Source organism: Pelodiscus sinensis, chromosome 12 (genome assembly GCF_049634645.1).
Source record: "Pelodiscus sinensis isolate JC-2024 chromosome 12, ASM4963464v1, whole genome shotgun sequence".
NCBI lineage: Eukaryota > Metazoa > Chordata > Testudines > Trionychidae > Pelodiscus > Pelodiscus sinensis.
The window spans coordinates 41329176-41342425 of NC_134722.1; positions in this window are offsets into that span (position 1 = coordinate 41329176).

Consider the following 13250-nt stretch of genomic DNA (forward strand, 5'->3'; position numbering starts at 1 on the left):
ACAAAATAGATATCCTGTGGATCATTGGCTTTTAAATTTAAAACAGTTTTGATGCTGTAATGCAAGACCCAAACACTAGGTAGAGCAGCTAGCACAGAAATATTCTGTTCAAAATAGCAGGTTGAAATGAACACGTTGCACTGTGGTGGAAAGAGAACAGCAAAAGATTTTTAGCATTTTACGTTTTTCCACGAATCTGTTAGTTTTGCTTTATTCTACTTTACTCTTGTTAAATTAGCACTCAACAAAAGTGGGAGAAAAGTAAAGAAGTAAATTGTACTTCCCCATGATTTCAAAGTAACACATCTCAAAAATTAACATTTGTTTTCAAACTTCAAGAGGAGGAAAACTTCAATGAAAATGGCATTTTTCAATCAGCTGAGAATAAATATAATATATTTATTCTCTATCTCAGATTGTTTAATTTGCAGATTACTGTGCAAATTACTAAACTTCTAATTATGCTACACAACTAAAAACATTAGCGCTAAGTGTGGCTGCTTCATATACCCTGTTTCTTGTTCCTTACCTTAGTCTCATCTTTTCTGTCCTAGGACTCATGAATTAGAAAAAAAAAAAATCAGCTGGTGAAAAACCCTCAGAGATTATCATCTGCAAAAGAAATTAATAGAAATTCTTCCAAAAGACCTAGAAATTATCTTGGATGAATCAGTCTCCCAATCCAGTTTCATAGAGGAGGAATATGATCTCTTGGATAAAACAGAGGAGGACCCCAAGAGGAAACACTGTTGATTCTGATGCAGGAAGCTTTATTTCCAGTGAGTGAACAAGGCATCCAAATAGATGATGACAGCATGGAATGTCAGATTGCAAGCAACTGCATTAACAAAATTGCCTCAGAGAAAGAAATGCTAAAGCTCTTCAGGAATTTATGGAAAATCCTGGCTAATGTGGAAAAAGAACTGTGTCGAATGAGAGGTCAGGGAAGATATCCCTGCTGAGAAATATAATCTCAGCTGAAAGATAAGATTTTGCAATTACACAGACAGAATAAATGTGATCTTATTAATGGTTTGACTAGACTCAAATGCTGAACAACATCTACTTGCATTAGAGAAACACTATTTTCTGAAATGGATCAAATTTCAGCTGGATCACACTGATAGAAGGAATTGTTCTGAACCTACAGGCTGAATACAAAGAGAAATGCAAGTCTCTCAGATTAGTTCTGCCACTTCTTTACAGGTTGAAATTCCATGTGAAAGTTGGGGAAGTCCCAGGAGGCTGTGCACCCCATGGTTAAAGGCTGCAATACCCTAAAAAGTGGAAGGCAACTCACCCACCTCTCAGGCATCGCAATTGACCTCTTGCTAAAAGAGCTTCCTGTTCACCTGATGAACAGACATGTCTGCAACCTCCCACTGCAATGGGTGACCGACATTCTGAACTCTGGGCCAAGCTGAGGGGAAGGACCAAAATGCTGGTTGTGATGATGCTGGGAGTGCAGAGCACTGGGAAATCCACCTTCCTGAACGCCACATTCCAGCGGCAGTTTGCAGTGAGTAGCGGCTGAGGTACGCAGGGAGCCTTCATGTTGCTCCTTCGAGCTAGAGCAATCTTAGAAAAGGTACAGGGCTGTGATTTCATCCTGGTGATGGACACAAAGTATGAAAGCCCCTGAACAGGCCAAGGTGGAAGAGAGTTATCAACATGACAACGAGTTGGTTATCCTGGTGACTGGACTGAACAACAGAACCATTGTTAACATGGTCATGGAGAATGCCACTGAAATGAAAGATTTTGAAAGCTGTGCTCCATGGATTTCTCAGAAAGCAAAGAGCGGGGCATAAATCCCACTGCTAATTTGCGCATCAGAACGTCAGTGATGTTTCTGCATGTGAACAAAACAGGAGACACAGGAAACGCCTCCAGGAGCTACTGGATTAAGTGATCAAAACTGCAGCAAAGATGAAAAATCTAAATGAGAAAATAAACTTTTTGATATCATGGAGGATGATCTGGAAAAAACACAGTTGGTACAAGTGTTGCCGGACTGCAATTAAGAATCTCTCTCTCCGGATGAATAAAAGCTAACAATCTGAAATGCAACAGAGACTACTGTGTGGAGAACAGAAAATTCGGGAGCTCTTACAATTTTCCCTGTACTATTCTACCATATTCAGATTTGCTGCCCCACTTTCCAAATATTGTTGTATCAGAAGTGCAAAGAGCCTGAAGAAAAAACTGGAAAGTTGCTCACTCATTTAAGAAATGTAAGGAAGCCACTCACATTAAAGAGGGTCGCCACCGCAATATAGCCAATATTCAAGATGACAACATGAAAGGAATTGGAAGGACAGTGGACATGTTTTTCGAAGAAGGCTGGAGAAAAGAAAGTAAACTGGAAACCATGAATTGGATATGCAATTTGAAAAAATTTGGAAAGAAAATTTCAGAATTGGTGCCCCTTTTTTAGAGAACCATGAAATTCATGAAAAAATTGAGTTCTATCTGCAAAAAGACTTGGATAACAAAGGGAGTTCAGTCAGAAGATACGAGCAGCAAAAAGCCTGAGGAATTCTAGAATTAACTCTGTCAACATGAGAACCAAACATTTAGACTTTTGATTGACCAACCAGTGAAACATTGGTTTACAAAAAAACCAAAAACTGTTACAGAAAACAGAAAAAACTGCTGAAACGCTGATGGCCACATGTAATAGTTACATTGAAGAGGGTCTATTTCAAGGTAGACTGATGAACATTTTGCAGGAAATTGTTACATATGTTCAATGAGAAACTTTCTCTATATTTAAGAGCCATTATTTGAAAAAAGATGCCCAACAACACAGAGCCAAGGACTTCAGTGATCAGTGTCTCCAGCTTGCCTTAATGGATTATGTTAGCAAAAAACTCGGGCTAGAAATAGCGAATGACTCAGCAGTGGACAGTCTATTGAATGTGCCAGCTGGACTTTTTCTTCAGTTCACTGTGCAGAAGAAGCTGTTTGAACATGAGAACTTCAACTATGTGAAGTTTGTCAAAGCTTGAATACAAAGGCACAGATTAGATTAGTACCAACAGGCTGAGGATTTGGAAGATCCTGAGGAAGAAGTCAAAGCACATGCTTTGGAGAGGATACAGGAAACATTTGCTATGAAATAAACACACAGATATACTCCTAAATGAGATACCGATATGATCGGATGAAGTCACTGGATGGGCAAAAATGAACTATTTTCATCTACTCTTTGCCCCTTTTAACCTATAGAAGAGGGGCCCACAGTGCTTCACGTGGGCATTCTTGGGTGTGGAGATTGCACTTGAATAAATAGGGAATGAAATATGCAGCCACTACAGTTCTGCAGCCAAAGTCTCAAAAACTGCCCTTCCGTACAGGATCAGGGATTTGGTTTTAATTGCTAGTTTTAATGTGCTAAGCAGGTACTAGTATGATCGGATGAAGTCACTGGATTTCAAAACAGATTTGAAAAACCAAACTTCACACACACATGTAATTTCATCTATTAACACCATTCAGAACATCAGAATAAAAATCTATTTTGTGATACGAGAGAATATGAGGTTTCTGGAGTGCTAAACCCAGTCGCATTTCACCAGAGCAGTGGTGACAGCCAATACCCATCTAATTCACTCCAAGAACAGGGCAGCTCAACTCATTCAAGTATCAATACCCTCACCCAGACAACTAGTATCTCAGGGTAGCGTACACAATAGCCCAACAAAATGTACTTTATTAGAAGAGCTGGGACAGTCTCATTCCGGATAGAAGATTAGCTGCATTTCTGGCCCAGTTATAATTGGGACAGTGCACCATGATCAGAAGTTAGCAAATCCCACGCCATTAATGGTGCACTTGTAATGCTCCCTCTCCCCTTCCTCTGTCCTGACTCCACCCTTCACCTACAGTCTGTCTCCTCACCTCTGCTCCATTTGGCTCATGCCATCATCTCCTTTCCCTTATTCCCCTGTTCCTGACGACAAAGCTCTTCAGCGTGACTGGTGGAACTTGCCATCTAGACAGTAACTTGTAGCAGCTCACGGTTCCAGTGCAGAAAGAAACCTACTGAAAAGAACCAGGATTCTAAAAGAAGCTGAAAGAAGGTGCTGCTGGCACAGAGCAGAGAGCAGAACCTCATTCTCTCCCCCATATCCATCAGGAAATGGATGGTCTTGGTGGATAAAGACTAGGACAGGTGGGTTCTGTTCCTGGCTCTGAGATGAGCATGTGGGATAGTGGATCAGACGTGCTGGGAAGAAGATTTCTGGGTTCCATTTCCAGCTCTGCCACTGAACTGCTGTGTTAGTTGGGTAATTTCTCTTAACCTCCGTATGCTTCAGTTTGCCGTGTAAAAGTGGGGATCGAGAATCTGACCCACCTCTCAGCAGATTATGCTGCCTAATTCAAGAATGTTCAAAACGTGCTCAGAAATACTCTGATTGGAAGACGTTTAGAAAGGGTAAGTTGTTATGATTATTATTAATTTGGTAAGAAGTGTGTTGGGGCAGGGCAGAAACGTTGGTTCCTACAAACATGAAGGGTACGTCCAGGGGCCAGATGTAGCCCACCTAACACTTCAATCCGGCCTGTGGACTGCATCTGGCTGCTTTCTATTTATATCCTGCTGCCTCTGCCCCGAGTTTCCAGGCAGTGGCTCAGGCAGCAGGATCCTTTTTAAAAGGCTTGTGGCTCACGGCTATAGTGCTAAACCAGCAGGAGTCAGAGCTGCGATGCCTTTAAATAGCCGCAGAAATCGTGGGCAGCTGCCAGGCACTGCAGTAGCAGTAAGGCCATGAGCCCTTTGCTGTGTTTTCATTCAAAGCCTCTGGCCCCAGACAACTCTGGGGAGAGACAAGTCTCCAGCCCTGCCCATTCTGCCCAAAGCCCCAGCCCTTCATGAGGTGGAGCCAGCCATGACCCCATCCCAAAATTTGTAAAGTGCCCCCTGCAAAAATTACTGGCCCCCCAATAGACCACCACCCTATTGTGAACAGCCTCATCTCTACAAGATGCCATGTAAGAGTCACCAACATCTGAAAGCTTGTTCCTAAATGAAAGTAAACCCTGCCTCTCCCCACTCACTAACACTGCGGTCTAGTGCTAAAGGGCCAGCCGGATCTGCATGATAGAAATCCTCTTCTTTCTTAGGGTACAGCCGCACTGCAAGCTTATTTTGGGAAAAGCTATTCCAGAAGATCTAGAAAGAGAGCTTCAGACAGTTCTGAAGTGGCCTGACACAGGGCAGACTCGTCACCATGATGCCTCCAGTCTTGGGAATTAGCTTGCTTGGCTCTCCGGACACTTCCCTCTAGCTGGGGGCTCCCCATGTTTCTCTTTGTTCCTGGCATCCTCCCCAGGACACTGCCCTCCAGCAGGGCCCACTCCAGTGTCTGAGCCCCCTTCCAGAGGTTGGTGTTTATCCTGCTTGCACTTCAGGGTTCTCCCTTCCCAGGGCACCCCAATCCCTTCACCCAGGTCCCCTGCACCCCCCTTGCCTCAGTGACCCACTGCCAGTCTGCATCTAGCCCTGCAGGGGCAAACTACAGTCTGGAATGGCCACTCAGCGCTGGCAAAGCAGTGTGGACCTGCTGCCCCTGCCTAGCATGGCTGCCTCACTACCTCACAAGTAGCCTAAGGCCTTGCTTCAGGCTCTGCAGCCTGGGACCTTGCTTGGCCACCGCTTCCCCAGATCTGCCCTACCTCCAGGAAGCCACCTGCTTCCCTGGCAGTCAGGCCCCTACTACTCTCTCTCCACACCACCACTCAGTTCTCACTCTGCCTCCTGGAGTCCTCCTTTATATGGCCACCAGCTGGGCCCTGGTTAGCTAGAACTGCCTCAGCTGGGGCTTTGCTCGCAGCCCTTGCTCAAGGCTGGGGTTTTGCCCTTAAAGGGCAAGTGCAGGGCAAATGCCCTGTCACAGGCCCACAGCAAAAAATTATTATCCACCCCGTATTAATGCATCCCAGAATCATGTTTGCTTTTTTTGCATCAGTGTCACATAGTTGACTCATGTTTAACTTGTGGTTCACTATGACCCCTAGATCCCTTTCAGCAGTACTCCTTCCTAGACAGTCACTTCCCGTTCTGTATGGCTATGTCTACACTGCACTGGTTTTGCGCAAGAAATATGCAAATGAGGCTAAGCGTGGAATATTGCTGAGCTTCATTTGCATGCCTAATGAGCGGCCACTTTTTGCGCAAGAGGCTTTTGTGCAAGAAGGAGCTGTCTACACTGCTCCTTCCTGTGCAAAAAAACCCTCTTGCGCAGAGCCGTTACACTGCTTATTTTCAGGAAGAACGTCGCGGTGCAAGAGGGGTTTTTTTGCACAAGAAGGAGCCGTGTAGACAGCACTTTCTTGTGCAAAAGCCCTTTCTGCAAAATGGCGGCTCATTGGGTATGCAAATGAGGCACGGTGATATTCATCCCTGCGCCTCATTTGCATATCTTATTGCGCAACAATGCTCAGTGTAGACATAGCCTATGTGTGAAATGGATTGTTCCTTCTTAAGTGTAGCACTTCACAATTGTCCTTATTAAACTTCATCCTATTTACCTCAGACAATTTTGAATTATGACCCTATCCTCCAAAGCAGTTGAGACCCCTCTCAGCTTAGTATCATCTGCAAACGTAATAAGCGTACGTTCTATGCCGATATCTAAATTGTTGATGAAGCTATTGAACAGAGCCAGTCCCAAGAACAGACCCTGCGGAATCCCACTTGTTCTGCCCTTCGGGAGTGATTGTGAACCATTAATAACTATTCTCTGGGAACGTTATCCAGCTAGTTAGGCACCCACCTTATAGAAGCCCCATCTAAGTTATATTTGCCTAGTTTACTGATAAGAAGATCATGCAAGACCACATCAAATGCCTTACAAAATTCTAGATATACCATGTCCACCACTCTCCCTTATCCAACAAATTCCTGCAGTCTAGAAGTAGCTTCAGTGCCTGCTGGACTCCCACTGCCCTGTGCCAGGCATCACACACTCTGGGGGCCAAAGACACGTCCGAGGGGTGGGCAGCATTTGGGAGCCAGCAGGAAGAGGGAAATGAGGACACACTTGTCATGCAGTTTGCCCTCTGATCCAGTTGGTAGCTGTGCTGCAGACAGGAACGTAACCTCAGCCACAGCCCTGGCACTGGGGGCCCCACGCTGGCCTCACGTCTTGTTGAGCTGTGGGGTGCCGACCAGCGCTGTGCTGGAGAGCCCCTTCGCATCACACTGCACCCAGCACCCGTCCCGGTCCCGGTGGCTCTGTCCAGCTGTGGAGCGGTGGAGCTTAGATCAGGCTCAGCATCCTTGTGCTGGCCAGGCCCGGCTCCATGTGGCCTGTTGGCAGCTGCCTTCCAGCGTAACATCCTGGTCCTGCTTTAGCTGGCGGAGCTGCAGCTGGGCTTTGCCTGGGCTAGGGCCTGACAGGTGCAAACCAAGCTCCAGAGGCGACTCGGGCGGCTCCGTCCCTCCCAGCAGGGGAAAGTTTCAGGTTGGGCTTCGCTGGCTCCGCCCCGGAGCCTGAATGGAACCTTCTGGCCAGACAGAGCCTGGGGGCCGGGCGGCGCCCGAGAGTGACAGCCGCTCTCTGGGGGGGCGTGCGCTGGGCGGTGCGCTTGGAACCCGGCGCTGGCTGGTGCTGGGGGTGAGCAGGATCAGCATCCTCCCAACCTCCCCTCTCCGCCCCATGGCCGGCGGGTCCAGCAGCCTTCCTGCTTGTGGGGATTTGGCCCCACCCCATGGCCACCCATGGACCCGGAGCCCATTGACCCAGCTGGGATCTGGCCCCCTGTCTCCAGTTGAGCCCCGGGTGCTTGGCACTGCCTGATTGCTGCTCCTCATTCCAGGGTGTGGTGGGAGCTGCAAAGTGCCCCAGTCACCTTTGTACTGCATTGCCGCTGACACACGTCTCCAGCAAGTACCAGATCCCCCCACGAACTGACAGAGCAGCTGGGTCTTGCTTAGTGGAGGTTGGTCAGAAAGGGCTTAGGCCCTGCAATGGGGTTCACTCCCCAGGGCAGCGCCACCTGCTGGTTGCCCCAGGAATTAGTTTGCAGAGCTCACATGCCCTCTTCTGAGGGTGCCTTGTCTGTCAGGAGATCCCCGCCCCCACTCTACAGGTGCTGCAGGGTCTTCTTTATGACTCAGCCATGCCACACACTGGGTGCCCCCTTTCGAGGGGAGGGGCACATATCTCACAATACTGCAAGACCCAGAACCCACCATTCTGGGTCCCCCCCCAGGGCTATCAGATTTTGCTGCCTCGTCCTAACTCCCTCCACCATTATTAAGGGCAAAGCAGTAAACACAATAACAGTAGCTCAGCTGCAGAGTGGTGGACTGTAGGAGCGGCTCAGCAAGTTACCCCTGGGTGTCTGGTTCAACTCCTGCTCGAAGGAGAGTGTCTTTTTCCTCCCCTGCTCAGGCAGAGCGAGAGAAGAAAGGCAGCTTTTGTCTGCGTGAGGCTGCTCCCCGAAAAGCAGAGCGCCCTGAGCCCACCGCAGCCAGCTCCTCAACAGTCACAGCCCCCACCCCTGGGAATTTCTGTTGTCCCTCAGTGGGACCCACCGTGCATGGAGGGGAGGGGGCAGGGCTAGGCCAAGGGAAGGTTCTGCCTCCTGCCTTCCTTCCCAGTAGCTTTCCAGTACAAGCCAGCTGTGGGTGTCCGCGCTGCCCCGGGCCTGGCTGTGGGATGGGAGAAGAGTTACCTGGGCGGGGGGGCTGGTCTCTGGATGGAGGCCTGAGTGTATTGTGATGTCATGTGTGACAGCAACAAAGACTGTGGCTGCAGCGTTCTTGTCCTGCCTCCAGTCCAACTGGCTGGCAACGGCCGGCGCCCAAGGATCCGAGAGACGAGAACTGAGCCTCTGTCAAGAACCTCAGGCAGCCGCTGTCCCCGCAGGCGCTGGAGAGAGGATGAGTCTGCACAGAAGGTAATTCCCGGAGCCTTTCCCAGCCCACCGCAGAGATTGGTGCCTCCTCGGCCTAGGGACGGGTGGGGGCTGGGGCTGCAACAGGCGCTTCCCAACACTCCGTTTTGATTTGACTCAGAGCATCTTCCCCTCTCCTCCTGCTTCAGCCTTTCCCGCGCTCCTGAGGCAGATGGGGATGATTTTCTCTCACTGCTGACTCGTGGGGGCGAATTTCCATGTTTCTTACCTAAAGGGAACATCACAAAACTTGAGTAGAATTTGGGTTTATGTCTCCATGACGCTTATTCCTCTTGGAGGTGCCCCTAATGCATCCCCGGCCTTCAGGGTGGGCAGAGAAATGTTTGGTCTCAAGTAATGATTGTCCAATATCCGTGTGTTCGGACAACATCCAGCTCAGAATGTGCAGACTTGAAATAACAAAGTGCCATTTGAATGATAGTGAAAATGATACCGCTCTACTGCCAGGGCCAGGCTCTCATGTGGGTAGTTCTCTCAGAAATGCAAAACTCCATACAAATTCCTCTCTACCCCCTCCAGACTATAAAATATCTCTGTAAATATCCAGTGAGGTTCCATTCTAGGCAACGGATTGAAATAAACTGCTACCTCATTTTGTCATGAGTCTTGGGTGTGATTTCTTTATCATTTTTTTGGTGACCTACGTTCTGATTTGATGTTCTAAGTAGTGTGTAAAGCTCTTCATTGAATGTTCTCTGGTTCTTTCCCCCATGCTAATAGGTTCCAGATTTTGAAATACTTGACAGGAATGAAATGTCTTTTCAGCTGATAATTCGTCCTTCTGGTGCTTCAAAACTGCTACTTAACAAGCTTTTATTTCTCTTACTGGCTTTGATGGGAGCAGAGGGTTACTCATTCTCAACTGGGCCCCTGTCTGTAGCCAGAGTCCCAACGTTCTGAGCACAAAGCTGTGGGGTTTAAGAGCAGGCCCCGCTAAGAAGCATAGAAAATAGATGGTGACCAGTGTTTCTGCTAAGACAGTCCTGGGCAAAATACGGCCTGTGCACTGGATCTGGCCCGCCAAGTCACTGGATCTGGCCCACGGAGGCAGCAGGGAGCCCCAGCCAGGCTCCCCAGTTAGCCACATGAACCAGGCAGAAACACGGAGGGGAGGGGGGATGTTTTAGGAGCCTCCCCGCCCTCAGCATATTCCCATTTGCCAGTTTCTGGCAGAAACTAGCCAATGCAAACTGCTTGTTGGAATATCATGCAGCTAATAATAACCACCCCCCCTCTCCTGGCTCAGTTATTCATGGAACAGTGGCCAGGTAGGCAGGCTAGTCTCTTGGCCACAGCCTGCTTCTGGCATCACAGCCCTTTCCTGCCCCAACTCTCTGCCCCTTCCTCTCAACATACCCAAACTCCCTGTCCCCCTTTCCATCCATCCCCCCTCCCAGATCAGGCACCCCAATCTCCTTCCCCAGATCACAATCCCCTCCTACCCAGGTCACATCCCAAAGCCCTGCACTCCAGTCCCCTGCCCTAGGTCACAATTTTTTGGTAACCAACTTCTGATTCAATGATAGCGTGTCAAACTTCTCATTGAATGTTCACTGGTTCTTTTCCCCATGCTAATGAGGTCCAGATTTTGAAATGCTTGACAGGAATTACATGGATTTTCATCTGATAATCCGTCCTTCCGGTGCTTCAAACCTGCTACTTAACAAGCTTTTATTTCTTTTACTTGGTTTGATGGGAACAAAGAGTTACTCACTTTGACCTTGGCCCCTCGTTGGCTGTGGGGTTTAAGGTCAATATTGATGTGTGGCACCCACAGGTTACTAACAAATATCTTAGATATATTTAAAATATTATGGAAGAAAGAATACGACAGCAAGGGAAAATTGACAAGGTGCCTGAATTTAAATGTTTGTTGAATATGAAATCAAAACCAAAGAAAATAAATATTGCAAAATGTTCAGTAACCATTTGGTATCTTAGAAGTTTCTCTTCCTTTGAGACATAACTCAAAATTAACCTTTTTCGTGACATACCAAACAAATTCTGTTATCATTCGTATTAACACGTGAAAAGAAATAGTTGTTACAGTTTATGCTTGAAATTAAAGATGATGTCTCTTGGCATTACACATGTGAAAAAAAACGTGAGCATCTTTCTATGGGCAAAAAGTGCATCGAGAGTCTGTTGTTGTTGTGACTTGTGAAACATAAAATTAAACTTTTGGTTTTGACACACAAAATTCCTTCTTTTCTTTGCTCTATTTAGAAGACCACTAATCACAGCTTCTAGCTGATGATGGGAAGTTAGTTGCTGCTAGTCATCATGACGAACCTTTTCTTTTCTGCCGTTTCAATTCTTCCAGTGTTCCTACACAGTGTCAGGGTTTCCATCTCTCTCAGAGTATGTCTACACTACAGCGTAATGCTAATTCGAATTAGCATTTTTCTAATTCGAAATAGCACGTCCACATTGAGTGGACCCTGAATCGAAGGTAAGGCTGGCTGGAACCAGTGCCAGCAGGGCATCAGGGTCGGACTTAGTGTGTGGGGCTGCTGCCTCAGGTTAGCCGAGGGCTGTGCTTAAAGGGACCTGACCCCCCATCCTGGACAGACAGTTCTCAGGTTTCTCTGCTTGCTGGTCTACCTCGCTGAGGGACAGCAAATCATTTGTGTCTCGGAGTGCTCTGCCTGCCCTCACTCGGGACACCACGGCACTCTGCAACATGGAACCAGACCTGCCCCCGGGGACTCTGCTGCGTCTCGCGGACACGTTGACAGCAGCCTGGCTGCACTGTCTGCAGGCTGCCATCCGGTAAGACCATCGAGGGGCTGTCAGGATCCAGAGGGGCCTGCGGGAGAGCTTCCACCCTGAGGAGCGCTAACAGTCTCCCCGGTCTGCCCCACTGCGGGCTTGTGCCCCATTCCCCCCTCTCGTCCTTCCACTTACCGTTCCCTATCCCGCCCTTCCTGATGTCAAATAAAAGACACGTATTTTCAAAAATAACAACTCTCTTTATTGAACACAACTGGGGAGGGGGAATGAAACTGTGGGGAGACAGGGGAAAGGAGGCGGGAGAGGACAGGAGAGAGGGTAGGAGAGGGGAGGGAGAAAACTGGGAGGAGGGAACTGGAAGGGGGAAGCAAGGGGAAGAAGGGGGAGGGGAAGCTCAGGGATCAGGGGTGGGGGTCTCACTGGGCCAACCGCCTCCCAGCATGGCGAGGGAGGGGGCCTCAGCATCCCTGGGGCGATGGGAAGGAGGGTGCAGAGGTTGAGGTGGGGGGTGTGGATATTGAGGAGGAGGGTGTAGAGGTTGAGGAGGAAGAGGTGGGAGGGGGGCAGGAGTGGGAGGAGGGACAGTAGTTGGGGGGCAGCAGGAGCAGGACCGGCACGGGGCACCATGCTCTGCAGCAGGGCCTGCAGGTTAGCATTTCTGGCTCAGTCCTCTGTAAGCTGCTCCCGGTGGAGCTTCAGGTCCTTCAGCATCCAGGCCTGGACGGGGCGGTGCAGGGCTCTCAGGGCCCCAGGTGCTGGTCCCGGTACTCCTGCCGTGTGGTGGTGGCCCAGAGCAGGCTGCAGGAGCGGGAGCATGTCCCGGGCGGAGTCGTATGAGCAGCTGGTGCAGCTGTAGAGAAAGAAAAGAAGTGGTCAGTTCTCCCTGGGGACACAGTGGATGATGTGACCGTGCCCTGCACCGTCAGAGCCGCTGTGCTTGCACAGAGGCCATGGTCAGGATGTCTGGCTCTCCCCGGGACTGAGAGCTGCCCCGAGACGGCACCCAGGCCCCTGTGCCGTGTATAGTGTGGCCGGGGAGGGGGGGAGATGTCCCCTGCTTCTGTGCAGAGGGGGCGTGTGAAGGGAGAGCGTCCTGCTGGGTCCCACCCCGGGGTTGGGAGCGTGTCAGGTCTCTTCACACACGCATGTGCCTATTGGGCCATGGCCCCTGGGTGTCATGCAGCTGGAGCCACCTGCCCAAGGGTGGCATGGCGCGTGCTTGCACGTGCACAGGTGGCTGTGTGATCCCTGGGAGGCATGGCCCACATGCGCCGTTCCTGGTCTCCCCCCCGCCTGCCGTCCCCCCCCGGGCAGGGGACAGTGCTAGCACTTACGTGGTATGGCCTCCCTGGACGACCCTGCCGACTGCGGTGCCGGAACAGCTGGTGGTGGCCCCTCCGGTGTGCCCGGGTCAGGGCCCTCCAGCCCCGGCTCGCTGCCTCCTGGGCTGGCGTGGACTGCCCCGCCCCCACGAGTCGGTCGAGGCTGGGGAAATAGGGGCAGGTGGCAGCCCCTGCTGTGGAACCGCCCCTGGTGGCCCTCGCGTACCCTGCTGCAGCTCTTTGACTTTCAGGCGCACCTGCTCC